We start from the raw sequence: 24,154 nt of genomic DNA on the forward strand, positions 1-24,154 counted from the left end.
AGCCCCTCTGTTTCTCGCCCTCTGTTTCAGCCCCTCTGTTTCACGCCCCCTGTTTCAGCCCATCTGTTTCTCACCCTCTGTTTCAGCCCCTCTGTTTCTCGCCCTCTGTTTCAGCCCCTGCGTTTCATCCCCTCTGTTTCAGCCCCTCTGTTTCTCGCCCTCTGTTTCAGTCCCTCTGTTTCAGCCCCTCTGTTTCAGCCCCTCTGTTTCAGCCACTCTGTTTCAGTCCCTCTGTTTCTCGCCCTCTGTTTCTCGCCCTCTGTTTCAGCCCCTGTGTTTCTCGCCCTCTGTTTCAGGCCCTCTAATTCAGACCCTCTGATTCAGCCCCACTGTTTCTCACCCTCTGTTTCAGCCCCTCTGCTTTTCGCCCTCTGTTTCAGCCCCTCTGTTTCTCGCCCTCTGTTTCAGCCTCTCTGTTTCAGCGCCTCTGTTTCTCGCCCTCTGTTTCAGCCCCTCTGTTTCTCGCCCTCTGTTTCAGCCCCTCTGTTTCTCGCCCTCTGTTTCAGCCCCTCTGTCTCAGACCCTCTGTTTCTCGCCCTCTGTTTCAGCCCCTCTGTTTCTCGCCCTCTGTTTCAGCCCCTCTGATTCAGCCCCACTGTTTCAGCCGCTCTGATTCAGCCCCTCTGTTTCAGCCCCTCTGATTCAGACCCTCTGTTTCAGCCCCTCTGTTTCTCGCCCCCTGTTTCAGCCACTCTGTTTCTCGCCCTCTGTTTCAGCACCTCTGTTTCTCATCCTCTGTTTCAGCCCCTCTGTTTCAGCCCCTCTGTTTCTCACCCTCTGTTTCAGCCTCTCTGTTTCTCGCCCTCTGTTCCAGCCCCTGTGTTTCACGCCCTCTGTTTCAGCACCTCTGTTTCTCGCCCGCTGTTTCAGCCCCTCTGTTTCAGCCCCTCTGTTTCAGCCACTCTGTTTCAGCCACTCTGTTTCTCGCCCTCTGTTTCAGCAACTCTGTTTCTCATCCTCTGTTTCAGCCCCTCTGTTTCAGCCCCTCTGTTTTTCGCCCTCTGTTTCAGCCCCTCTGTGTCTCGCCCTCTGTTTCAGCCCCTCTGTTTCAGCCCCACTGTTTCTCGACCTCTGTTTCTCGCCCGCTGTTTCAGCCCCTCTGTTTCTCGCCCACAGTTTCAGCCCCTCTGTTTCAGCCCCTCTGTATCTCGCCCACTGTTTCAGCCCCTCTGTTTCAGCCCCTCTGTTTCTCGCCCTCTGTTTCAGCCCCTCTGTTTCTCGCCCTCTGTTTCAGCCCCTCTGTTTCACGCCCTCTGTTTCAGCCCCTCTGTCTCAGCCCCTCTGTTTCAGCCCCTCTGTTTCAGCCCCTCTGTTTCAGCCCCTCTGTTTCAGCCCCTCTGTTTATCGCCCTCTGTTTCTCCCCCTCTGTTTCTCGCCTTGTGTTTCAGCCCCTCTGTTTTTCGCCCTCTGTTTCAGCCCCTCTGTTTCTCACCCTCTGTTTCAGGCTCTCTGTTTCAGCCCCACTGTTTCTCGCCCTCTGTTTCTCGCCCGCTGTTTCAGCCCCTCTGTTTCTCGCCCACTGTTTCAGCCCCTCTGTTTCAGCCCCTCTGTATCTCGCCCACTGTTTCAGCCCCTCTGTTTCAGCCCCTCTGTTTCTCGCCCTCTGTTTCATCCCCTCTGTTTCTCGCCCTCTGTTTCAGCCCCTCTGTTTCAGTCCCTCTGTTTCAGCCCCTCTGTTTCTCGCCCTCTGTTTCAGCCCCTCTGTTTCTCGCCCTCTGTTTCAGCCCCTCTGTTTCTCGCCCTCTGTTTCAGCCCCTCTGTCTCAGACCCTCTGTTTCTCGCCCTCTGTTTCAGCCCCTCTGTTTCTCGCCCTCTGTTTCAGCCCCTCTGATTCAGCCCCACTGTTTCAGCCGCTCTGATTCAGCCCCTCTGTTTCAGCCCCTCTGATTCAGACCCTCTGTTTCAGCCCCTCTGTTTCTCGCCCCCTGTTTCAGCCACTCTGTTTCTCGCCCTCTGTTTCAGCACCTCTGTTTCTCATCCTCTGTTTCAGCCCCTCTGTTTCAGCCCCTCTGTTTCTCACCCTCTGTTTCAGCCTCTCTGTTTCTCGCCCTCTGTTCCAGCCCCTGTGTTTCACGCCCTCTGTTTCAGCACCTCTGTTTCTCGCCCGCTGTTTCAGCCCCTCTGTTTCAGCCCCTCTGTTTCAGCCACTCTGTTTCAGCCACTCTGTTTCTCGCCCTCTGTTTCAGCAACTCTGTTTCTCATCCTCTGTTTCAGCCCCTCTGTTTCAGCCCCTCTGTTTTTCGCCCTCTGTTTCAGCCCCTCTGTGTCTCGCCCTCTGTTTCAGCCCCTCTGTTTCAGCCCCACTGTTTCTCGACCTCTGTTTCTCGCCCGCTGTTTCAGCCCCTCTGTTTCTCGCCCACAGTTTCAGCCCCTCTGTTTCAGCCCCTCTGTATCTCGCCCACTGTTTCAGCCCCTCTGTTTCAGCCCCTCTGTTTCTCGCCCTCTGTTTCAGCCCCTCTGTTTCTCGCCCTCTGTTTCAGCCCCTCTGTTTCACGCCCTCTGTTTCAGCCCCTCTGTCTCAGCCCCTCTGTTTCAGCCCCTCTGTTTCAGCCCCTCTGTTTCAGCCCCTCTGTTTCAGCCCCTCTGTTTATCGCCCTCTGTTTCTCCCCCTCTGTTTCTCGCCTTGTGTTTCAGCCCCTCTGTTTTTCGCCCTCTGTTTCAGCCCCTCTGTTTCTCACCCTCTGTTTCAGGCTCTCTGTTTCAGCCCGTCTGTTTCAGCCCCTCTGTTTCAGCCCCACTGTTTCTCGCCCTCTGTTTCTCGCCCGCTGTTTCAGCCCCTCTGTTTCTCGCCCACTGTTTCAGCCCCTCTGTTTCAGCCCCTCTGTATCTCGCCCACTGTTTCAGCCCCTCTGTTTCAGCCCCTCTGTTTCTCGCCCTCTGTTTCATCCCCTCTGTTTCTCGCCCTCTGTTTCAGCCCCTCTGTTTCAGTCCCTCTGTTTCAGCCCCTCTGTTTCTCGCCCGCTGTTTCAGCCCCTCTGTTTCAGCCCCTCTGTTTCAGACACTCTGTTTCAGCCCCTCTGTTTCTCGCCCTCTGTTTCAGCCCCTCTGTTTCTCGCCCTCTGTTTCAGCCCCTCTGATTCAGCCCCTCTGTTTCAGCCGCTCTAATTCAGCCCCTCTGTTTCAGCCCCTCTGTTTCAGCCCCGCTGATTCAGCCCCTCTGTTTCAGCCCCTCTGAATCAGCCCCTCTGATTCAGCCCCTCTGTTTCAGCCCCTCTGATTCAGCCCCTCTGTTTCAGCCCCTCTGTTTCTCGCCCCCTGTTTCAGCCCCTCTGTTTCTCGCCCTCTGTTTCAGCCCCTCTGTTTCTCGCCCTCTGTTTCAGCCCCTCTGATTCAGCCCCTCTGTTTCAGCCCCTCTGATTCAGCCCCTCTGATTCAGCCCCTCTGTTTCAGCCCCTCTGTTTCTCGCCCTCTGTTTCAACCCCTCAGTTTCAGCCCCTCTGTTTCAGTCCCGCTGTTTCTCACCCTCTGTTTCAGCCCCTCTGATTCAGCCCCTCTGATTCAGCCCCTCTGATTCAGCCCCTCTGATTCAGCCCCTCTGTTTCCCGACCCTCTGTTTCCCGCCCCTCTGTTTCCCTCACCTCTGTTTCAGCACCTCTGTTTCACGCCCCCTGTTTCAGCCCCTCTGTTTCTCACCCTCTGTTTCAACCCCTCTGTTTCTCGCCCTCTGATTGAGCCCCTCTGTTTCAGCCCCTCTGTTTCTCACCCTCTGTTTCAGACCCTCTGTTTCAGCCCCTCAGTTTCTCGCCCTCTGTTTCAGCCCCTCTGTTTCAGCCACTCTGTTTCAGCCCCTCTGTTTCTCGCCCTCTGTTTCAGCCCCTCTGTTTCTCGCCCTCTGTTTCAGCCCCTCTGATTCAGCCCCTCTGTTCCAGCCGCTCTGATTCAGCCCCTCTGTTACAGCCCCTCTGTTTCATCCCCTCTGTTTCAGCTCCTCTGTTTCAGTCCCTCTGTTTCTCCCCCTCTTTTTCTCGCCCTCTGTTTCAGCCCCTCTGTTTTTCGCCCTCTGTTTCAGCCCCTCTGTTTCTCGCCCTCTGTTTCAGGCTCTCTGTTTCAGCCCGTCTGTTTCAGCCCCTCTGTTTCAGCCCCACTGTTTCAGCCCCTCTGTTTCAGCCCCTCTGATTCAGCCCCTCTGTTTCTCGCCCTCTGGTTCAGCCCCTCTGTTTCTCACCCTCTGTTTCAGCCCCTCTGTTTCACGCCCCCTGTTTCAGCCCATCTGTTTCTCACCCTCTGTTTCAGCCCCTCTGTTTCTCACCCTCTGTTTCAGGCTCTCTGTTTCAGCCCGTCTGTTTCAGCCCCTCTGTTTCAGCCCCACTGTTTCTCGCCCTCTGTTTCTCGCCCGCTGTTTCAGCCCCTCTGTTTCTCGCCCACTGTTTCAGCCCCTCTGTTTCAGCCCCTCTGTATCTCGCCCACTGTTTCAGCCCCTCTGTTTCAGCCCCTCTGTTTCTCACCCTCTGTTTCAGCCTCTCTGTTTCTCGCACTCTGTTACAGCCCCTCTGTTTCACACCCTCTGTTTCAGCCCCTCTGTTCCAGCCCCTCTGTTTCAGCCACTCTGTTTCAGCCACTCTGTTTCTCGCCCTCTGTTTCAGCACCTCTGTTTCTCATCCTCTGTTTCAGCCCCTCTGTTTCAGCCCCTCTGTTTCTCACCCTCTGTTTCAGCCTCTCTGTTTCTCGCCCTCTGTTACAGCCCCTGTGTTTCACGCCCTCTGTTTCAGCCCCTCTGTTTCTCACCCTCTGTTTCAACCCCTCTGTTTCTCACCCTCTGTTTCAGCCCCTCTGTTTCTCGCCCTCTGTTTCAGCCCCTCTGTTTCAGACCGTCTGTTTCAGCCCCTCTGTATCAGCCCCTCTGTTTCTCGCCCTCTGTTTCAGCCTCTCTGTTTCAGCCCCTCTGCTTCTCGCCAACTGTTTCTGCCCCTCTGTTTCTCGCCCTCTGTTTCAGCCCCTCTGTTTCTCGCCCTCTGTTTCAGCCCCGCTGATTCAGCCCCTCTGTTTCAGCCCCTCTGAATCAGCCCCTCTGATTCAGCCCCTCTGTTTCAGCGCCTCTGATTCAGCCCCACTGTTTCAGCCCCTCTGTTTCTCGCCCTCTGTTTCAGCCCCTCTGTTTCTCGCCCTCTGTTTCAGCCCCTCTGTTTCTCGCCCTCTGTTTCAGCCCCTCTGATTCAGCCCCTCTGTTTCAGCCCCTCTGATTCAGCCCCTCTGATTCAGCCCCTCTGTTTCAGCCCCTCTGTTTCTCGCCCTCTGTTTCAACCCCTCTGTTACAGCCCCTCTGTTTCAGCCCCTCTGTTTCTCACCCTCTGTTTCAGCCCCTCTGATTCAGCCCCTCTGATTCAGCCCCTCTGATTCAGCCCCTCTGTTTCCCGCCCCTCTGTTTCCCGCCCCTCTGTTTCCCTCACCTCTGTTTCAGCACCTCTGTTTCACGCCCCCTGTTTGAGCCCCTCTGTTTCTCACCCTCTGTTTCAGCCCCTCTGTTTCTCGCCCTCTGATTCAGCCCCTCTGTTTCAGCCCTTCTGTTTCAGCCCCTCTGTATCTCGCCCACTGTTTCAGCCCCTCTGTTTCAGCCCCTCTGTTTCTCGCCCTCTGTTTCAGCCCCTCTGTTTCTCGCCCTCTGTTTCAGCCCCTCTGTTTCTCGCCCTCTATTTCAGCCCCTCTGTTTCTCGCCCTCTGTTTCAGCCCCTCTGTTTCTCGCCCTCTGTTTCAACCCCTCTGTGTCTCGCCCTCTGTTTCAGCCCCTCTGTTTCAGCCACTCTGTTTCTCGCACTCTGTTTCAGCCCCTCTGTTACTCACCCTCTGTTTCAGCCCCTCAGTTTCTGCCCCTCTGTTTCAGCCCCTCTGTTTCTCGCCCTCTGATTCAGCCCCTCTGTTTCAGCTCCTCTGTTTCTCACCCTCTGTTTCAGCCCCTCTGTTTCTCGCCCTCTGATTCAGCCCCTCTGATTCAGCCCCTCTGTATCTCGCCCTCTGTTTCAGCCCCTCTGTTTCTCGCCCTCTGTTTCAGCCCCTCTGTTTCAGCCCCACTGTTTCTCAACCTCTGTTTCAGCCCCTCTGTTTCTCGCCCTCTGTTTCAGCCCCTCTGTTTCAGCCCCACTGTTTCTCAACCTCTGTTTCAGCCCCTCTGTTACTCACCCTCTGTTTCAGCCCCTCAGTTTCTGCCCCTCTGTTTCAGCCCCTCTGTTTCTCGCCCTCTGATTCAGCCCCTCTGTTTCAGCCCCTCTGTTTCAGCCCCTCTGTTTCTCGCCCTCTGTTTCAGCCCCTCTGTTTCTCGCCCTCTGTTTCAGCCCCTCTGTTTCTCGCCCTCTGTTTCAGCCCCTCTGTTTCAGCCCCTCTGTTTCTCACCCTCTGTTTCAGCCCCTCTGTTTCAGCCACTCTGTTTCTCACCCTCTGTTTCAGCCCCTCTGTTTCTCACCCTCTGTTTCAGCCCCTCTGTTTCAGCTCCTCTGTTTCTCACCCTCTGTTTCAGCCCCTCTGTTTCTCGCCCTCTGTTTCAGCCCCTCTGATTCAGCCCCTCTGTTTCTCGCCCTCTGTTTCAGACCCTCTGTTTCAGCCCCTCTGTTTCAGCCCCTCTGTTTCAGCCCCACTGTTTCTCAACCTCTGTTTCAGCCCCTCTGTTTCTCGCCCTCTGTTTCAGCCCCTCTGTTTCTCGCCCTTTGTTTCAGCCCCTCTGTTTCTCGCCCTCTGTTTCAGTCCCTCTGTTTCAGCCCCTCTGTTTCAGCCCCTCTGTTTCTCGCCCTCTGTTTCTCGCCCTCTGTTTCTGCCCCTGTGTTTCTCGCCCTCTGTTTCAGCCCCTCTGATTCAGACCCTCTGATTCAGCCCCACTGTTTCTCACCCTCTGTTTCAGCCCCTCTGTTTTTCGCCCTCTGTTTCAGCCCCTCTGTTTCTCGCCCTCTGTTTCAGCCTCTCTGTTTCAGCGCCTCTGTTTCTCGCCCTCTGTTTCAGCCCCTCTGTTTCTCGCCCTCTGTTTCAACCCCTCTGTTTCTCGCCCTCTGTTTCAGCCCCTCTGTCTCAGACCCTCTGTTTCTCGCCCTCTGTTTCAGCCCCTCTGTTTCTCGCCCTCTGTTTCAGCCCCTCTGATTCAGCCCCACTGTTTCAGCCGCTCTGATTCAGCCCCTCTGTTTCAGCCCCTCTGTTTCAGCCCCTCTGTTTCAGCCCCTCTGTTTATCGCCCTCTGTTTCTCCCCCTCTGTTTCTCGCCCTGTGTTTCAGCCCCTCTGTTTTTCGCCCTCTGTTTCAGCCCCTCTGTTTCTCACCCTCTGTTTCAGGCTCTCTGTTTCAGCCCGTCTGTTTCAGCCCCTCTGTTTCAGCCCCACTGTTTCTCGCCCTCTGTTTTTCGCCCGCTGTTTCAGCCCCTCTGTTTCTCGCCCACTGTTTCAGCCCCTCTGTTTCAGCCCCTCTGTATCTCGCCCACTGTTTCAGCCCCTCTGTTTCAGCCCCTCTGTTTCTCACCCTCTGTTTCAGCCTCTCTGTTTCTCGCCCTCTGTTTCAGCCCCTCTGTTTCACCCCCTCTGTTTCAGCCCCTCTGTTTCTCGCCCGCTGTTTCAGCCCCTCTGTTCCAGCCCCTCTGTTTCAGCCACTCTGTTTCAGCCACTCTGTTTCTCGCCCTCTGTTTCAGCACCTCTGTTTCTCATCCTCTGTTTCAGCCCCTCTGTTTCAGCACCTCTGTTTCTCACCCTCTGTTTCAGCCTCTCTGTTTCTCGCCCTCTGTTACAGCACCTGTGTTTCACGCCCTCTGTTTCAGCCCCTCTGTTTCTCGCCCGCTGTTTCAGCCCCTCTGTTTCAGCCCCTCTGTTTCAGCCACTCTGTTTCAGCCACTCTGTTTCTCGCCCTCTGTTTCAGCACCTCTGTTTCTCATCCTCTGTTTCAGCCCCTCTGTTTCAGCCCCTCTGTTTTTCGCCCTCTGTTTCAGCCCATCTGTTTCTCGCTCTGTTTCAGCCCCTCTGTTTCAGCCCCTCTGTTTCAGCCCCTCTGTTTCTCACCCTCTGTTTCAACCCCTCTGTTTCTCACCCTCTGTTTCAGCCCCTCTGTTTCTCGCCCTCTGTTTCAGCCCCTCTGTTTCAGCCCGTCTGTTTCAGCCCCTCTGTATCAGCCTCTCTGTTTCTCGCCCTCTGTTTCAGCCCCTCTGTTTCAGCCCCTCTGCTTCTCGCCAACTGTTTCTGCCCCTCTGTTTCTCGCCCTCTGTTTCAGCCCCTCTGTTTCTCGCCCTCTGTTTCAGCCCCGCTGATTCAGCCCCTCTGTTTCAGCCCCTCTGAATCAGCCCCTCTGATTCAGCCCCTCTGTTTCAGCGCCTCTGATTCAGCCCCACTGTTTCAGCCCCTCTGTTTCTCGCCCTCTGTTTCAGCCCCTCTGTTTCTCGCCCTCTGTTTCAGCCCCTCTGTTTCTCGCCCTCTGTTTCAGCCCCTCTGATTCAGCCCCTCTGTTTCAGCCCCTCTGATTCAGCCCCTCTGATTCAGCCCCTCTGTTTCAGCCCCTCTGTTTCTCGCCCTCTGTTTCAACCCCTCTGTTACAGCCCCTCTGTTTCAGCCCCTCTGTTTCTCACCCTCTGTTTCAGCCCCTCTGATTCAGCCCCTCTGATTCAGCCCCTCTGATTCAGCCCCTCTGTTTCCCGCCCCTCTGTTTCCCGAACCCTCTGTTTCCCTCACCTCTGTTTCAGCACCTCTGTTTCACGCCCCCTGTTTCAGCCCCTCTGTTTCTCACCCTCTGTTTCAGCCCCTCTGTTTCTCGCCCTCTGATTCAGCCCCTCTGTTTCAGCCCTTCTGTTTCAGCCCCTCTGTATCTCGCCCACTGTTTCAGCCCCTCTGTTTCAGCCCCTCTGTTTCTCGCCCTCTGTTTCAGCCCCTCTGTTTCTCGCCCTCTGTTTCAGCCCCTCTGTTTCTCGCCCTCTATTTCAGCCCCTCTGTTTCTCGCCCTCTGTTTCAGCCCCTCTGTTTCTCGCCCTCTGTTTCAACCCCTCTGTGTCTCGCCCTCTGTTTCAGCCCCTCTGTTTCAGCCACTCTGTTTCTCGCACTCTGTTTCAGCCCCTCTGTTACTCACCCTCTGTTTCAGCCCCTCAGTTTCTGCCCCTCTGTTTCAGCCCCTCTGTTTCTCGCCCTCTGATTCAGCCCCTCTGTTTCAGCCCCTCTGTTTCAGCCCCTCTGTATCTCGCCCACTGTTTCAGCCCCTCTGTTTCAGCCCCTCTGTTTCTCGCCCTCTGTTTCAGCCCCTCTGTTTCTCGCCCTCTGTTTCAGCCCCTCTGTTTCTCGCCCTCTGTTTCAGCCCCTCTGTTTCTCGCCCTCTGTTTCAGCCCCTCTGTTTCAGCCCCTCTGTTTCTCACCCTCTGTTTCAGCCCCTCTGTTTCAGCCCCTCTGTTTCTCGCCCTCTGTTTCAGCCCCTCTGTTTCTCACCCTCTGTTTCAGCCCCTCTGTTTCAGCCCCTCTGTTTCTCGCCCTCTGTTTCAGCCCCTCTGTTTCTCGCCATCTGTTTCAGCCACTCTGTTTCTCGCCCTCTGTTTCAGCCCCTCTGTTTCAGCCACTCTGTTTCAGCCCCTCTGTTTCTCGCCCTCTGTTTCAGCCCCTCTGTTTCTCGCCCTCTGTTTCAGCCCCTCTGTTTCAGCCCCTCTGTTTCAGCCGCTCTGATTCAGCCCCTCTGTTTCAGCCCCTCTGTTTCAGCCCCTCTGTTTCAGCCCCTCTGTTTCAGTCCCTCTGTTTCTCCCCCTCTTTTTCTCGCCCTCTGTTTCAGCCCCTCTGTTTTTCGCCCTCTGTTTCAGCCCCTCTGTTTCAGCCCCTCTGTTTCTCACCCTCTGTTTCAGCCCCTCTGATTCAGCCCCTCTGATTCAGCCCCTCTGATTCAGCCCCTCTGATTCAGCCCCTCTGTTTCCCGCCTCTCTGTTTCCCGCCCCTCTGTTTCCCTCCCCTCTGTTTCAGCCCCTCTGTTTCACGCCCCCTGTTTCAGCCCCTCTGTATCTCACCCTCTGTTTCAGCCCCTCTGTTTCTCGCCCTCTGTTTCAGCCCCTGTGTTTCAGCCCCTCTGTTTCAGCCCCTCTGTATCTCGCCCACTGTTTCAGCCCCTCTGTTTCAGCCCCTCTGTTTCTCGCACTCTGTTTCAGCCCCTCTGTTTCTCGCCCTTTTTTTCAGCCCTCTCTGTTTCTCGCCCTCTGTTTCAGCCCCTCTGTTTCTCGCCCTCTGTTTCAGCCCCTCTGTTTCTCGCCCTCTGTTTCAGCCCCTCTGTTTCAGCCACTCTGTTTCTCACCCGCTGTTTCAGCCCCTCTGTTTCTCACCCTCTGTTTCAGCCCCTCTGTTTCAGCCCCACGTTTCTCACCCTCTGTTTCAGCCCCTCTGTTTCTCTCCCTCTGTTTCAGCCCCACTGATTCAGCCCCTCTGTCTCTCGCCCTCTGTTTCAGCCCCTCTGTTTCTCGCCCTCTGTTTCAGCCCCTCTGTATCTCGCCCTCTGTTTCAGCCCCTCTGTTTCAGCCCCTCTGTTTCAGCCCCTCTGTTTCAGCCCCACTGTTTCTCAACCTCTGTTTCAGCCCCTCTGTTTCTCGCCCTCTGTTTCATCCCCTCTGTTTCTCGCCCTTTGTTTCAGCCCCTCTGTTTCTCGCCCTCTGTTTCAGTCCCTCTGTTTCAGCCCCTCTGATTCAGCCCCTCTGATTCAGCCCCACTGTTTCTCACCCTCTGTTTCAGCCCCTCTGTTTCTTGCCCTCTGTTTCAGCCCCTCTGTTTCTCGCCCTCTGTTTCAGCCTCTCTGTTTCAGCGCCTCTGTTTCTCGCCCTCTGTTTCAGCCCCTCTGTTTCTCGCCCTCTGTTTCTCGCCCTCTGTTTCAGCCCCTCTGTCTCAGACCCTCTGTTTCTCGCCCTCTGTTTCAGCCCCACTGTTTCAGCCCCTCTGTTTATCGCCCTCTGTTTCTCCCCCTCTGTTTCTCGCCCTGTGTTTCAGCCCCTCTGTTTTTCGCCCTCTGTTTCAGCCCCTCTGTTTCTCACCCTCTGTTTCAGGCTCTCTGTTTCAGCCCGTCTGTTTCAGCCCTTCTGTTTCAGCCCCACTGTTTCTCGACATCTGTTTCTCGCCCGCTGTTTCAGCCCCTCTGATTCTCGCCCACTGTTTCATCCCCTCTGTTTCAGCCCGTCTGTATCTCGCCCACTGTTTCAGCCCCTCTGTTTCAGCCCCTCTGTTTCTCGCCCTCTGTTTCAGCCCCTCTGTTTCTCGCCCTCTGTTTCAGCCCCTCTGTTTCACGCCCTCTGATTCAGCCCCTCTGTCTCAGCCCCTCTGTTTCAGCCCCTCTGTTTCAGCCCAACTGTTTCAGCCCCTCTGTTTATCGCCCTCTGTTTCTCACCCTCTGTTTCTCGCCTTGTGTTTCAGCCCCTCTGTTTTTCGCCCTCTGTTTCAGCCCCTCTGTTTCTCACCCTCTGTTTCAGGCTCTCTGTTTCAGCCCGTCTGTTTCAGCCCCTCTGTTTTAGCCCCACTGTTTCTCGCCCTCTGTTTCTCGCCCGCTGTTTCAGCCCCTCTGTTTCTCGCCCACTGTTTCAGCCCCTCTGTTTCAGCCCCTCTGTATCTCGCCCACTGTTTCAGCCCCTCTGTTTCAGCCCCTCTGTTTCTCGCCCACTGTTTCATCCCCTCTGTTTCTCGCCCTCTGTTTCAGCCCCTCTGTTTCACGCCCTCTGTTTCAGCCCCTCTGTTTCTCGCCCGCTGTTTCGGCCCCTCTGTTTCAGCCCCTCTGTTTCAGCCCCTCTGTTTCAGCCACTCTGTTTCTCGCCCTCTGTTTCAGCACCTCTGTTTCTCATCCTCTGTTTCAGCCCCTCTGTTTCAGCCCCTCTGTTTTTCGCCCTCTGTTTCAGCCCTTCTGTTTCTCGCTCTCTGTTTCAGCCCCTCTGTTTCAGCCACTCTGTTTCAGCCCCTCTGTTTCTCACCCTCTGTTTCAACCCCTCTGTTTCTCACCATCTGTTTCAGCCCCTCTGTTTCTCGCCCTCTGTATCAGCCCCTCTGTTTCTCGCCCTCTGTTTCAGTCCCTCTGTTTCAGCCCCTCTGTTTCTCGCCCTCTGTTTCAGCCCCTCTGTTTCTCGCCCTCTGTTTCAGCCCCTCTGTTTCTCGCCCTCTGTTTCAGCCCCGCTGATTCAGCCCCTCTGTTTCAGCCCCTCTGAATCAGCCCCTCTGTTTCAGCCCCTCTGTTTCTCGCCCCCTGTTTCAGCCCCTCTGTTTCTCGCCCTCTGTTTCAGCCCCTCTGTTTCTCGCCCTCTGTTTCAGCCCCTCTGATTCAGCCCCTCTGTTTCAGCCCTTCTGATTCAGCCCCTCTGATTCAGCCCCTCTGTTTCAGCCCCTCTGTTTCTCACCCTCTGTTTCAGCCCCTCTGATTCAGCCCCTCTGATTCAGATCCTCTGATTCAGCCCCTCTGTTTCAGCCCCTCTGTTTCAGCGCCTCTGTTTCAGCCACTCTGTTTCTCGCCCTCTGTTTCAGCCCCTCTGATTCAGCCCCTCTGTTTCAGCCCCTCTGTTTCTCGCCCTCTGTTTCAGCCCCTCTGATTCAGCCCCTCTGTTTCAGCCCTTCTGATTCAGCCCCTCTGATTCAGCCCCTCTGTTTCAGCCCCTCTGTTTCTCGCCCTCTGTTTCAACCCCTCAGTTTCAGCCCCTCTGTTTCAGTCCCTCTGTTTCTCACCCTCTGTTTCAGCCCCTCTGATTCAGCCCCTCTGATTCAGATCCTCTGATTCAGCCCCTCTGTTTCAGCCCCTCTGTTTCAGCGCCTCTGTTTCAGCCACTCTGTTTCTCGCCCTCTGTTTCAGCACCTCTGTTTCTCATCCTCTGTTTCAGCCCCTCTGTTTCAGCCCCTCTGTTTCTCGCCCTCTGTTTCAGCCTCTCTGTTTCTCGCTCTCTGTTTCAGCCCCTCTGTTTCAGCCCCTCTGTTTCAGCCCCTCTGTTTCTCACCCTCTGTTTCAACCCCTCTGTTTCTCACCCTCTGTTTCAGCCCCTCTGTTTCTCGCCCTCTGTATCAGCCCCTCTGTTTCTCGCCCTCTGTTTCAGCCCCTCTGTTTCAGCCCCTCTGTTTCTCGCCCTCTGTTTCTGCCCCTCTGTTTCTCGCCCTCTGTTTCAGCCCCTCTGTTTCTCGCCCTCTGTTTCAGCCCCGCTGATTCAGCCCCTCTGTTTCAGCCCCTCTGAATCAGCCCCTCTGATTCAGCCCCTCTGTTTCAGCCCCTCTGATTCAGCCCCTCTGTTTCAGCCCCTCTGTTTCTCGCCCCCTGTTTCAGCCCCTCTGTTTCTCGCCCTCTGTTTCAGCCCCTCTGTTTCTCGCCCTCTGTTTCAGCCCCTCTGATTCAGCCCCTCTGTTTCAGCCCCTCTGATTCAGCCCCTCTGATTCAGCCCCTCTGTTTCAGCCCCTCTGTTTCTCGCCCTCTGTTTCAACCCCTCAGTTTCAGCCCCTCTGTTTCAGTCCCTCTGTTTCTCACCCTCTGTTTCAGCCCCTCTGATTCAGCCCCTCTGATTCAGCCCCTCTGATTCAGCCCCTCTGATTCAGCCCCTCTGTTTCCCGACCCTCTGTTTCCCGCCCCTCTGTTTCCCTCTCATCTGTTTCAGCACCTCTGTTTCACGCCCCCTGTTTCAGCCCCTCTGTTTCTCACCCTCTGTTTCAGCCCCTCTGTTTCTCGCCCTCTGATTCAGCCCCTCTGTTTCAGCCCCTCTGTTTCAGCCCCTCTGTATCTCGCCCACTGTTTCAGCCCCTCTGTTTCAGCCCCTCTGTTTCTCGCCCTCTGTTTCAGCCCCTCTGTTTCTCGCCCTCTGTTTCAGCCCCTCTGTTTCTCGCCCTCTGTTTCAGCCCCATTGTTTCAGCCAGTCTGTTTCTCGCCCTCGGTTTCAGCCCCTCTGTTTCTCACCCTCTGTTTCATCCCCTCTGTTTCTCGCCCTCTGTTTCAGCCCCTCTGTTTCTCACCCTCTGTTTCAGCCCCTCTGTTTCAGCCCCTCTGTTTCTCGCCCTCAATTTCAGCCCCTCTGTTTCTCGCCCTCTGTTTCAGCCACTCTGTTTCTCGCCCTCTGTTTCAGCCCCTCTGTTTCAGCCACTCTGTTTCAGCCCCTCTGTTTCTCGCCCTCTGTTTCAGCCCCTCTGTTTCTCGCCCTCTGTTTCAGCCCCTCTGATTCAGCCCCTCTGTTTCAGCCGCTCTGATTCAGCCCCTCTGTTTCAGCCCCTCTGTTTCAGCCCCTCTGTTTCAGCCCCTCTGTTTCAGTCCCTCTGTTTCTCCCCCTCTTTTTCTCGCCCTCTGTTTCAGCCCCTCTGTTTTTCGCCCTCTGTTTCAGCCCCTCTGTTTCTCGCCCTCTGTTTCAGGCTCTCTGTTTCAGCCCGTCTGTTTCAGCCCCTCTGTTTCAGCCCCACTGTTTCAGCCCCTCTGTTTCAGCCCCTCTGATTCAGCCCCTCTGTTTCTCGCCCTCTGGTTCAGCCCCTCTGTTTCTCGCCCTCTGTTTCAGCCCCTCTGTTTCACGCCCCTTATTTCAGCCCATCTGTTTCTCACCCTCTGTTTCAGCCCCTCTGTTTCTCGCCCTCTGTTTCAGCCCCTGTGTTTCAGCCCCTCTGTTTCAGCCCCTCTGTATCTCACCCACTGTTTCAGCCCCTCTGTTTCAGCCCCTCTGTTTCTCGCACTCTGTTTCAGCCCCTCTGTTTCTCGCTCTCTGTTTCAGCCCCTCTGTTTCTCGCCCTCTGTTTCAGCCCCTCTGTTTCTCGCCCTCTGTTTCTGGCCCTCTGTTTCTCGCCCTCTGTTTCAGCCCCTCTGTTTCAGCCACTCTGTTTCTCACCCTCTGTTTCAGCCCCTCTGTTTCTCACCCTCTATTTCAGCCACTCTGTTTCAGCGCCTCTGTTTCTCACCCTCTGTTTCAGCCCCTCTGTTTCTCGCCCTCTGTTTCAGCCCCTCTGATTCAGCCCCTCTGTTTCTCGCCCTCTGTTTCAGCCCCTCTGTTTCTCGCCCTCTGTTTCAGCCCCTCTGTATCTCGCCCTCTGTTTCAGCCCCTCTGTTTCAGCCCCTCTGTTTCAGCCCCTCTGTTTCAGCCCCACTGTTTCTCAACCTCTGTTTCAGCCCCTCTGTTTCTCGCCCTCTGTTTCAGCCCCTCTGTTTCTCGCCCTTTGTTTCATTCCCTCTGTTTCTCGCCCTCTGTTTCAGCCCCTCTGTTTCAGCCCCTCTGTTTCAGCCCCTCTGTTCCAGCCACTCCGTTTCAGTCCCTCTGTTTCTCGCCCTCTGTTTCTCGCCCTCTGTTTCAGCCCCTGTGTTTCTCGGCCTCTGTTTCAGCCCCTCTGAATCAGCCCCTCTGATTCAGCCCCACTGTTTCTCACCCTCTGTTTCAGCCCCTCTGTTATTCGCCCTCTGTTTCAGCCCCTCTGTTTCTCGCCCTCTGTTTCAGCCTCTCTGTTTCAGCGCCTCTGTTTCTCGCCCTCTGTTTCAGCCCCTCTGTTTCTCGCCCTCTGTTTCAGCCCCTCTGTTTCTCGCCCTCTGTTTCAGCCCCTCTGTTTCTCGCCCTCTGTTTCTGGCCCTCTGTTTCTCGCCCTCTGTTTCAGCCCCTCTGTTTCAGCCACTCTGTTTCAGTCCCTCTGTTTCTCGCCCTCTGTTTCTCGCCCTCTGTTTCAGCCCCTGTGTTTCTCGCCCTCTGTTTCAGCCTCTCTGTTTCTCGCCCTCTGTTTCAACCCCTCTGTGTCTCGCCCTCTGTTTCAGCCCCTCTGTTTCAGCCACTCTGTTTCTCGCACTCTGTTTCAGCCCCTCTGTTACTCACCCTCTGTTTCAGCCCCTCAGTTTCTGCCCCTCTGTTTCAGCCCCTCTGTTTCTCGCCCTCTGATTCAGCCCCTCTGTTTCAGCCCCTCTGTTTCAGCCCCTCTGTATCTCGCCCACTGTTTCAGCCCCTCTGTTTCAGCCCCTCTGTTTTTCGCCCTCTGTTTCAGCCCCTCTGTTTCTCGCCCTCTGTTTCAGCCTCTCTGTTTCAGCGCCTCTGTTTCTCGCCCTCTGTTTCGGCCCCTCTGTTTGTCGCCCTCTGTTTCAGCCCCTCTGTTTCTCGCCCTCTGTTTCAGCCCCTCTGTCTCAGGCCCTCTGTTTCAGCCCCTCTGATTCAGCCCCTCTGTTTCAGCCGCTCTGATTCAGCCCCTCTGTTTCTCCCCCTCTGTTTCTCGCCCTGTGTTTCATCCCCTCTGTTTTTCGCCCTCTGTTTCAGCCCCTCTGTTTCTCACCCTCTGTTTCAGGCTCTCTGTTTCAGCCCGTCTGTATCAGGCCCTCTGTTTCAGCCCCACTGTTTCTCGCCCTCTGTTTCTCGCCCGCTGTTTCAGCCCCTCTGTTTCTCGCCCTCTGTTTCAGCCCCTCTGTTTCAGCCCCTCTGTATCTCGCCCACTGTTTCAGCCCCTCTGTTTCAGTCCCTCTGTTTCTCACCCTCTGTTTCAGCCTCTCTTTTTCTCGCCCTCTGTTACAGCCTCTCTGTTTCACGCCCTCTGTTTCAGCCCCTCTGTTTCTCGCCCGCTGTTTCAGCCCCTCTGTTCCAGCCCCTCTGTTTCAGCCACTCTGTTTCAGCCACTCTGTTTCTCGCCCTCTGTTTCAGCACCTCTGTTTCTCATCCTCTGTTTCAGCCCCTCTGTTTCAGCCCCTCTGTTTCTCGCCCTCTGTTTCAGCCTCTCTGTTTCTCGCCCTCTGTTACAGCGCCTGTGTTTCACGCCCTCTGTTTCAGCACCTCTGTTTCTCGCCCGCTGTTTCAGCCCCTCTGTTTCAGCCCCTCTGTTTCAGCCACTCTGTTTCAGCCACTCTGTTTCTCGCCCTCTGTTTCAGCAACTCTGTTTCTCATCCTCTGTTTCAGCCCCTCTGTTTCAGCCCCTCTGTTTTTCGCCCTCTGTTTCAGCCCCTCTGAGTCTCGCCCTCTGTTTCAGCCCCTCTGTTTCAGCCCCACTGTTTCTCGCCCTCTGTTTCTCGCCCGCTGTTTCAGCCCCTCTGCTTCTCGCCCACTGTTTCAGCCCCTCTGTTTCAGCCCCTCTGTATCTCGCCCACTGTTTCAGCCCCTCTGTTTCAGCCCCTCTGTTTCTCGCCCTCTGTTTCAGCCCCTCTGTTTCTCGCCCTCTGTTTCAGCCCCTCTGTTTCACGCCCTCTGTTTCAGCCCCTCTGTCTCAGCCCCTCTGTTTCAGCCCCTCTGTTTCAGCCCCTCTGTTTCAGCCCCTCTGTTTATCGCCCTCTGTTTCTCCCCCTCTGTTTCTCGCCTTGTGTTTCAGCCCCTCTGTTTTTCGCCCTCTGTTTCAGCCCCTCTGTTTCTCACCCTCTGTTTCAGGCTCTCTGTTTCAGCCCGTCTGTTTCAGCCCCTCTGTTTCAGCCCCACTGTTTCTCGCCCTCTGTTTCTCGCCCGCTGTTTCAGCCCCTCTGTTTCTCGCCCACTGTTTCAGCCCCTCTGTTTCAGCCCCTCTGTATCTCGCCCACTGTTTCAGCCCCTCTGTTTCAGACCCTCTGTTTCTCGCCCTCTGTTTCATCCCCTCTGTTTCTCGCCCTCTGTTTCAGCCCCTCTGTTTCACGCCCTCTGTTTCAGCCCCTCTGTTTCTCGCCCGCTGTTTCAGCCCCTCTGTTTCAGCCCCTCTGTTTCAGCCACTCTGTTTCAGCCCCTCTGTTTCTCGCCCTCTGTTTCAGCCCCTCTGTTTCTCGCCCTCTGTTTCAGCCCCTCTGATTCAGCCGCTCTGTTTCAGCCGCTCTGATTCAGCCCCTCTGTTTCAGCCCCTCAGTTTCAGCCCCGCTGATTCAGCCCCTCTGTTTCAGCCCCTCTGAATCAGGCCCTCTGATTCAGCCCCTCTGTTTCAGCCCCTCTGATTCAGCCCCTCTGTTTCAGCCCCTCTGTTTCTCGCCCCCTGTTTCAGCCCCTCTGTTTCTCGCCCTCTGTTTCAGCCCCTCTGTTTCTCGCCCTCTGTTTCAGCCCCTCTGATTCAGCCCCTCTGTTTCAGCCCCTCTGATTCAGCCCCTCTGATTCAGCCCCTCTGTTTCAGCCCCTCTGTTTCTCGCCCTCTGTTTCAACCCCTCAGTTTCAGCCCCTCTGTTTCAGTCCCTCTGTTTCTCACCCTCTGTTTCAGCCCCTCTGATTCAGCCCCTCTGATTCAGCCCCTCTGATTCAGCCCCTCTGATTCAGCCCCTCTGTTTCCCTCACCTCTGTTTCAGCACCTCTGTTTCACGCCCCCTGTTTCAGCCCCTCTGTTTCTCACCCTCTGTTTCAGCCCCTCTGTTTCTCGCCCTCTGATTCAGCCCCTCTGTTTCAGCCCCTCTGTTTCAGCCCCTCTGTATCTCGCCCACTGTTTCAGCCCCTCTGTTTCAGCCCCTCTGTTTCTCGCCCTCTGTTTCAGCCCCTCTGTTTCTCGCCCTCTGTTTCAGCCCCTCTGTTTCTCGCCCTCTGTTTCAGCCCCTCTGTTTCTCGCCCTCTGTTTCAGCCCCTCTGTTTCAGCCACTCTGTTTCTCGCCCTCTGTTTCAGCCCCTCTGTTTCTCACCCTCTGTTTCAGCCCCTCTGTTTCAGCCCCTCTGTTTCTCGCCCTCTGTTTCAGCCCCTCTGTTTCAGCCCCTCTGTTTCTCGCCCTCTGTTTCAGCCCCTCTGTTTCTCGCCCTCTGTTTCAGCCCCTCTGTTTCAGCCACTCTGTTTCAGCCCCTCTGTTTCTCGCCCTCTGTTTCAGCCCCTCTGTTTCTCGCCCTCTGTTTCAGCCCCACTGATTCAGCCCCTCTGTTTCAGCCGCTCTGATTCAGCCCCTCTGTTTCAGCCCCTCTGTTTCAGCCCCTCTGTTTCAGCTCCTCTGTTTCAGTCCCTCTGTTTCTCCCCCTCTTTTTCTCGCCCTCTGTTTCAGCCCCTCTGTTTTTCGCCCTCTGTTTCAGCCCCTCTGTTTCTCGCCCTCTGTTTCAGGCTCTCTGTTTCAGCCCGTCTGTTTCAGCCCCTCTGTTTCAGCCCCACTGTTTCAGCCCCTCTGTTTCAGCCCCTCTGATTCAGCCCCTCTGTTTCTCGCCCTCTGGTTCAGCCCCTCTGTTTCTCGCCCTCTGTTTCAGCCCCTCTGTTTCACGCCCCCTGTTTCAGCCCATCTGTTTCAGCCCCTCTGTTTCAGCCCCTCTGTATCTCACCCACTGTTTCAGCCCCTCTGTTTCAGCCCCTCTGTTTCTCGCACTCTGTTTCAGCCCCTCTGTTTCTCGCCCTCTGTTTCAGACCCTCTGTTTCTCGCCCTCTGTTTCTGGCCCTCTGTTTCTCGCCCTCTGTTTCAGCCCCTCTGTTTCAGCCACTCTGTTTCTCACCCTCTGTTTCAGCCCCTCTGTTTCTCACCCTCTGTTTCAGCCCCTCTGTTTCAGCGCCTCTGTTTCTCACCCTCTGTTTCAGCCCCTCTGTTTCTCGCCCTCTGTTTCAGCCCCTCTGATTCAGCCCCTCTGTTTCTCGCCCTCTGTTTCAGCCCCTCTGTTTCTCGCCCTCTGTTTCAGCCCCTCTGTATCTCGCCCTCTGTTTCAGTCCCTCTGTTTCAGCCCCTCTGTTTCAGCCCCACTGTTTCTCAACCTCTGTTTCAGCCCCTCTGTTTCTCGCCCTCTGTTTCAGCCCCTCTGTTTCTCGCTCTTTGTTTCAGCCCCTCTGTTTCTCGCCCTCTGTTTCAGTCCCTCTGTTTCAGCCCCTCTGTTTCAGCCCCTCTGTTTCAGCCAATCTGTTTCAGTCCCTCTGTTTCTCGCCCTCTGTTTCTCGCCCTCTGTTTCAGACCCTGTGTTTCTCGCCCTCTGTTTCAGCCCCTCTGATTCAGCCCCTCTGATTCAGCCCCACTGTTTCTCACCCTCTGTTTCAGCCCCTCTGTTTTTCGCCCTCTGTTTCAGCCCCTCTGTTTCTCGAACTCTGTTTCAGCCTCTCTGTTTCAGCGCCTGTGTTTCTCGCCCTCTGTTTCAGCCCCTCTGTTTCTCGCCCTCTGTTTCAGCCCCTCTGTTTCTCGCCCTCTGTTTCAGCCCCTCTGTCTCAGACCCTCTCTTTCTCGCCCTCTGTTTCAGCCCCTCTGTTTCTCGCCCTCTGTTTCAGCCCCTCTGTTTCAGCAGCTCTGATTCAGCCCCTCTGTTTCAGCCCCTCTGTTTCAGCCCCTCTGTTTCAGCCCCTCTGTTTATCGCCCTCTGTTTCTCCCCCTCTGTTTCTCGCCCTGTGTTTCAGCCCCTCTGTTTTTCGCCCTCTGTTTCAGCCCCTCTGTTTCTCACCCTCTGTTTCAGGCTCTCTGTTTCAGCCCGTCTGTTTCAACCCCTCTGTTTCAGCCCCACTGTTTCTCGCCCTCTGTTTCTCGCCCGCTGTTTCAGCCCCTCTGTTTCTCGCCCACTGTTTCAGCCCCTCTGTTTCAGCCCCTCTGTATCTCGCCCACTGTTTCAGCCCCTCTGTTTCAGCCCCTCTGTTTCTCACCCTCTGTTTCAGCCTCTCTGTTTCTCGCCCTCTGTTACAGCCCCACTGTTTCACGCCCTCTGTTTCTCGCCCGCTGTTTCAGCCCCTCTGTTCCAGCCCCTCTGTTTCAGCCACTCTGTTTCAGCCACTCTGTTTCTCGCCCTCTGTTTCAGCACCTCTGTTTCTCATCCTCTGTTTCAGCCCCTCTGTTTCAGCCCCTCTGTTTCTCACCCTCTGTTTCAGCCTCTCTCTTTCTCGCCCTCTGTTACAGCCCCTGTGTTTCACGCCCTCTGTTTCAGCCCCTCTGTTTCTCGCCCGCTGTTTCAGCCCCTCTGTTTCAGCCCCTCTGTTTAGCCACTCTGTTTCAGCCACTCTGTTTCTCGCCCTCTGTTTCAGCACCTCTGTTTCTCATCCTCTGTTTCAGCCCCTCTGTTTCAGCCCCTCTGTTTTTCGCCCTCTGTTTCAGCCCATCTGTTTCTCGCTCTCTGTTTCAGCCCCTCTGTTTCAGCCCCTCTGTTTCAGCCCCTCTGTTTCTCACCCTCTGTTCCAACCCCTCTGTTTCTCACCCTCTGTTTCAGCCCCTCTGTTTCTCGCCCTCTGTTTCAGCCCCTCTGTTTCAGCCCGTCTGTTTCAGCCCCTCTGTATCAGCCCCTCTGTTTCTCGCCCTCTGTTTCAGCCCCTCTGTTTCAGCCCCTCTGTTTCTCGCCCTCTGTTTCTGCCCGTCTGTTTCTCGCCCTCTGTTTCAGCCCCTCTGTTTCTCGCCCTCTGTTTCAGCCCCGCTGATTCAGCCCCTCTGTTTCAGCCCCTCTGAATCAGCCCCTCTGATTCAGCCCCTCTGTTTCAGCCCCTCTGATTCAGCCCCACTGTTTCAGCCCCTCTGTTTCTCGCCCTCTGTTTCAGCCCCTCTGTTTCTCGCCCTCTGTTTCAGCCCCTCTGTTTCTCGCCCTCTGTTTCAGCCCCTCTGATTCAGCCCCTCTGTTTCAGCCCCTCTGATTCAGCCCCTCTGATTCAGCCCCTCTGATTCAGCCCCTCTGTTTCTCGCCCTCTGTTTCAACCCCTCTGTTACAGCCCCTCTGTTTAAGCCCCTCTGTTTCTCACCCTCTGTTTCAGCCCCTCTGATTCAGCCCCTCTGATTCAGCCCCTCTGATTCAGCACCTCTGTTTCCCGCCCCTCTGTTTCCCGCTCCTCTGTTTCCCTCACCTCTGTTTCAGCACCTCTGTTTCAAGCCCCCTGTTTCAGCCCCTCTGTTTCTCACCCTCTGTTTCAGCCCCTCTGTTTCTCGCCCTCTGATTCAGCCCCTCTGTTTCAGCCCTTCTGTTTCAGCCCCTCTGTATCTCGCCCACTGTTTCAGCCCCTCTGTTTCAGCCCCTCTGTTTCTCGCCCTCTGTTTCAGCCCCTCTGTTTCTCGCCCTCTGTTTCTCGCCCTCTGTTTCAGCCCCTGTGTTTCAGCCCCTCTGTTTCTCACCCTCTGTTTCAGCCCCTCTGTTTCAGCCCCTCTGTTTCTCGCCCTCTGTTTCAGCCCCTCTGTTTCTCACCCTCTGTTTCAGCCCCTCTGTTTCAGCCCCTCTGTTTCTCGCCCTCTGTTTCAGCCCCTCTGTTTCTCGCCCTCTGTTTCAGCCACTCTGTTTCTCGCCCTCTGTTTCAGCCCCTCTGTTTCAGCCACTCTGTTTCAGCCCCTCTGTTTCTCGCCCTCTGTTTCAGCCCCTCTGTTTCGCGCCCTCTGTTTCAGCCCCTCTGATTCAGCCCCTCTGTTTCAGCCGCTCTGATTCAGCCCCTCTGTTTCAGCCCCTCTGTTTCAGCCCCTCTGTTTCAGCCCCTCTGTTTCAGTCCCTCTGTTTCTCCCCCTCTTTTTCTCGCCCTCAGTTTCAGCCCCTCTGTTTTTCGCCCTCTGTTTCAGCCCCTCTGTTTCTCGCCCTCTGTTTCAGGCTCTCTGTTTCAGCCCGTCTGTTTCAGCCCCTCTGTTTCAGCCCCACTGTTTCAGCCCCTCTGTTTCAGCCCCTCTGATTCAGCCCCTCTGTTTCTCGCCCTCTGGTTCAGCCCCTCTGTTTCTCGCCCTCTGTTTCAGCCCCTCTGTTTCACGCCCCCTGTTTCAGCCCATCTGTTTCTCACCCTCTGTTTCAGCCCCTCTGTTTCAGCCACTCTGTTTCAGCCCCTGTGTTTCAGCCCCTCTGTTTCTCACCCTCTGTTTCAGCCCCTCTGTTTCAGCCCCTCTGTTTCTCACCCTCTGTTCAGCCCCTCTGTTTCTCACCCTCTGTTTCAGCCCCTCTGTTTCAGCCCCTCTGTTTCTCGCCCTCTGTTTCAGCCCCTCTGTTTCTCGCCCTCTGTTTCAGCCACTCTGTTTCTCGCCCTCTGTTTCAGCCCCTCTGTTTCAGCCACTCTGTTTCAGCCCCTCTGTTTCTCGCCCTCTGTTTCAGCCCCTCTGTTTCTCACCCTCTGTTTCAGCCCCTCTGATTCAGCCCCTCTGTTTCAGCCGCTCTGATTCAGCCCCTCTGTTTCAGCCCCTCTGTTTCAGCCCCTCTGTTTCAGCACCTCTGTTTCAGTCCCTCTGTTTCTCCCCCTCTTTTTCTCACCCTCTGTTTCAGCCCCTCTGTTTTTCGCCCTCTGTTTCAGCCCCTCTGTTTCTCGCCCTCTGTTTCAGGCTCTCTGTTTCAGCCCGTCTGTTTCAGCCCCTCTGTTTCAGCCCCACTGTTTCAGCCCCACTGTTTCAGCCCCTCTGATTCAGCCCCTCTGTTTCTCGCCCTCTGTTTCAGCCCCTCTGTTTCTCGCCCTCTGTTTCAGCCCCTCTGTTTCACGCCCCCTGTTTCAGCCCATCTGTATCTCACCCTCTGTTTCAGCCCCTCTGTTTCTCGCCCTCTGTTTCAGCCCCTGTGTTTCAGCCCCTCTGTTTCAGCCCCTCTGTAACCCTCCCACTGTTTCAGCCCCTCTGTTTCAGCCCCTCTGTTTCTCGCACTCTGTTTCAGCCCCTCTGTTTCTCGCCCTCTGTTTCAGCCCCTCTGTTTCTCGCCCTCTGTTTCTGGCCCTCTGTTTCTCGCCCTCTGTTTCAGCCCCTCTGTTTCAGCCACTCTGTTTCAGCCCCTCTGTTTCAGCCCCTCTGATTCAGCCCCTCTGATTCAGCCCCTCTGATTCAGCCCCTCTGTTTCCCGCCCCTCTGTTTCCCGCCCCTCTGTTTCCCTCACCTCTGTTTCAGCACCTCTGTTTCACGCCCCCTGTTTCAGCCCCTCTGTTTCTCACCCTCTGTTTCTCGCCCTCTGTTTCAGCCCCTCTGTTTCTCGCCCTCTGTTTCAGCCCCTCTGTTTCTCGCCCTCTATTTCAGCCCCTCTGTGTCTCGCCCTCTGTTTCAGCCCCTCTGTTTCTCGCCCTCTGTTTCAACCCCTCTGTGTCTCGCCCTCTGTTTCAGCCCCTCTGTTTCAGCCACTCTGTTTCTCGCCCTCTGTTTCAGCCCCTTTGTTTCTCGAAATATGTTTCAGCCCCTCTGTTTCAGCCACTCTGTTTCTCGCCCTCTGTTTCAGCCCCTCTGTTTCAGCCACTCTGTTTCAGCCCCTCTGTTTCTCGCCCTCTGTTTCAGCCCCTCTGTTTCTCGCCCTCTGATTCAGCCCCTCTGTTTCAGCCGCTCTGATTCAGCCCCTCTGTTTCAGCCCCTCTGTTTCAGTCCCTCTGTTTCAGCCCCTCTGTTTCAGTCCCTCTGTTTCTCCCCCTCTTTTTCTCGCCCTCTGTTTCAGCCCCTCTGTTTTTCGCCCTCTGTTTCAGCCCCTCTGTTTCTCGCCCTCTGTTTCAGGCTCTCTGTTTCAGCCCGTCGGTTTCAGCCCCTCTGTTTCAGCCCCACTGTTTCAGCCCCTCTGTTTCAGCCCCTCTGATTCAGCCCCTCTGTTT

Source organism: Chiloscyllium punctatum, chromosome 26 (assembly GCF_047496795.1).
Source record: "Chiloscyllium punctatum isolate Juve2018m chromosome 26, sChiPun1.3, whole genome shotgun sequence".
Lineage (NCBI taxonomy): Eukaryota > Metazoa > Chordata > Chondrichthyes > Orectolobiformes > Hemiscylliidae > Chiloscyllium > Chiloscyllium punctatum.